The sequence below is a fragment of the Numida meleagris genome, unplaced genomic scaffold, assembly GCF_002078875.1.
Source record: "Numida meleagris isolate 19003 breed g44 Domestic line unplaced genomic scaffold, NumMel1.0 unplaced_Scaffold244, whole genome shotgun sequence".
Lineage (NCBI taxonomy): Eukaryota > Metazoa > Chordata > Aves > Galliformes > Numididae > Numida > Numida meleagris.
Window position 1 is genome coordinate 392831 of NW_018364243.1, and position 2952 is coordinate 395782.

Sequence of the window (2952 nt, forward strand, 5' to 3'; positions counted from 1 at the left end):
ACATTTTATTTTATTTTATTTTATTTTATTTGGGGCCGGGATGAGGGATCAGCCCGAGCTGTCGCACCGCGGAGCGCCCGGCGCGGGTGTAATTATTCCCCCACAGCCGCTGGTTTTTATTTCTTTGGGCATCTGAGAATTTCAGCGTTTAAATGCATCGCCTGGAGCGCCTTTCCCATTAATTAAAGTGCAAAATCTCTGCCAGATATCCCAGAGCGAAGCGCAGCTTCCCCGCAGTCCCCTATCGCATTAGCGCATGTTAATGCTCAATTAACACGCTTATCGCACTTCATTAGAGCCAGGAGGATCCGCTCTGGCCCAATCTCTGCCAACTCCCCGAGTCCCTCAGCCCTCAGCGTGGGGAGAGGCCGTGAGCAGGATGGGCCCCCCAGGAGAAATGAGTTTGGGGTGCGGGGTCCCAGCAGCGGATCCAGCCCAGGGATGCTCAGAGGTTTTGCAATTCAGAAGTTCTGAAAAAACATTTCGTCATTTTGGGAATATCCCCCATTGGATCCTGATGGGAATCCGCCATTCCACGCGGGGGGACATCGTGCATCTGTACGGAGCACGCGTGTCAGTGCACAAGTGTGTTCACAAGTGCGTGTCTGCGTGTGTATGGTGGGATGTGTGTGGATGCGATGCAGAGGTGTGTGAGCACGTGTGGGGTTTTGGGTGGCTGGAAGGATGGATGGAAGGACAAAGGGATGGATGGACACTTGGGTGGACAGGTGGATGGATGGATGGGTGGGTGGGTGGGTGGATGGATGGATGAACAGATGGATGGATGCAGATGGATGGACGGACACACAGGTACATGTTGCTGACTGCAAATGCATCAAAGATTTGACTTCAGGTTGTGCCTAGGATGGGAGTGGAGGTTGCCACCATGGCTTGGGAGCCAGGACAGGGGCATTGCTCCAATTCACGGTCTGGACCTGATGGAGAGTGTGAGTGTGTGTCCCCTCCTGTGGGCATCAGCCCAGAGGTGACACCTTTCATTTCCCTGTGTCAGCTGGGATTTCATCCGGGTAGTGAGTGGACAGCTGGGGAGAGGAGAAATGCGTTTATCAAGGAGAGCACACAGATAGATGCACCTGGATGGGCTGAAGTCGCTTTTTTGGGAGCTGCTTTGGGACTCCAGTGTTCCAGGGAAACCAATGCAGCATGAGCAGAAGATTCCACCTAGGATTTGCACAAGGAGGTGGCCTTCAACCTCTGACTGAGTGTGGGCAGCAAGAGAAGAGGAACAATTCCCCTCTCCATGGCTGAGCTTTCCGTTGGTGTAAATTACCCCCGCCCCCAAATGAAGAGCAGTGGGGGTGATGGGGGGGCTCGGTCACTGTAGAAGGCGCAGAATTTGGGTTATTTAAAGGGTAAACACCTCCGAAATGTGGTGTCCAGCTCAGGTCTGGGGGTGAATGTCCTCTCTTGGGGTCTCTGCACGCTCTTAGGTGAGAGCATCCTCTCCACCTTTCTCGGGTAAAATCTGCTCTCCATCCCCGGCTTTGCGTTTATATTTTGAGTGGTTTTGCAGCACGGAGACGGCGGATTTGCAGATTTTCGCCCCTCAGTGCAGTAATTCCCCTTCGTGGCTTTGCCGTGGGGCGAAGGTAGGGGGGCAGAACCCATTTCTGCCGCAATGAAGCACTGTTACCCCGCACTCTCCTTCCCTTCGCCCACTCCGGCCGTCAAAATGAATTCGGGCGGAAAAAAACCCCACGAACTCGCTCTGATCCCCACCCAAATGAGCACGACCGGGAACGCTCCCAAAATCCCGACTTTTTTACCCCGAGCTCCGCACATCCCTGCAGCCTCCACCGGCGGAACACCTCTGCGGTGGGAAAAATGCAACGCAGCAGCGTCTGAGGGGGATTCGGAGCAAAATAAAAGGTTTTCCGGCAATATTCGGGGCCGCAGAGACCGACACAGGGCCGGATTTGCTCCGCAATGCCGACGTTGCGTGGGGCTCGATGAGGGATGACTGATGCGGCTCGAAAATGGGTGAATTTCGGGGGAAAATTGACTCGTTCCGCAGCGGGGCTGGCTCTGATCGTGCTCTCTGAACGGGAGCAGAGATGGCTTTGAAACCTTCGCGCAGTGCAGAGCGAAATGCCCCTTGCCCGCTGCTGGGTAAATAGAAATGAAAATAATATTCTAAAAATCCTACACCTCCCCTCCCCCCATGGTGCTTTCAGCGATGGCTGAAAGGAAAAAAAAAAAAAGAGAGAGAATTAATTTCTTGCAGAGTTGGGAGTGCTGGTGGGGGTTACACGCGGGGAAGGGGTTTCTCCCCCAGAAGTGATGCGCGTTTGGGATGGGAACGCCCGGCAGCAGCTTCTTTGCTGCTGCTTTTAGGTGATGAGATAACGATCTGCAGAGATAAAGCGCTGAGGTCCGGGACTTCTCCCGAAGGTCGCTCTGCTCGCAATCCCGGTGCTGCTGTGACCTGGCTTACAGCGGCACAGGGTGACGCGTCCCAGCGGGAATTCCGGGTGAGTTTCCCGGTCCGTTTCCCACCCACCAGGTTCATCTCCACGCGGCGATGTGACGCCGCATCGGGGTCGGGCAGCGGGGAAATCGCTGCCCCGTCCGCCAAAGCGATTTTTTTCCCATTGCCATCCCGGTACGATCTCAAAAGCTGCCCCACGTTTCCGCCTCCATCCCACGGAATGCCAATTAAACTCCTCCATCCCTTCTCGTTTCTCAGCGCCTTCCCCGAATTTCTCTCGCGGTGAATGTTTCGGAGGGATTTCGCTCCGGGATTTCATCTTCGTTCTGGTGTGTGAGCGCCCGAACCCCAGGAGAGGTGGGAAGTCCCAGTGCGAGACACGGACAGCAACTGGGGGACGGGTTTGTTGGCTGGAGATTGGATTTGGGGTTGGGTTTGGGATGGGGATAGGGATTGGGATTGGGATTGGGATAGGGGTGGGGATAGAGGCAGGAATGGGAGTA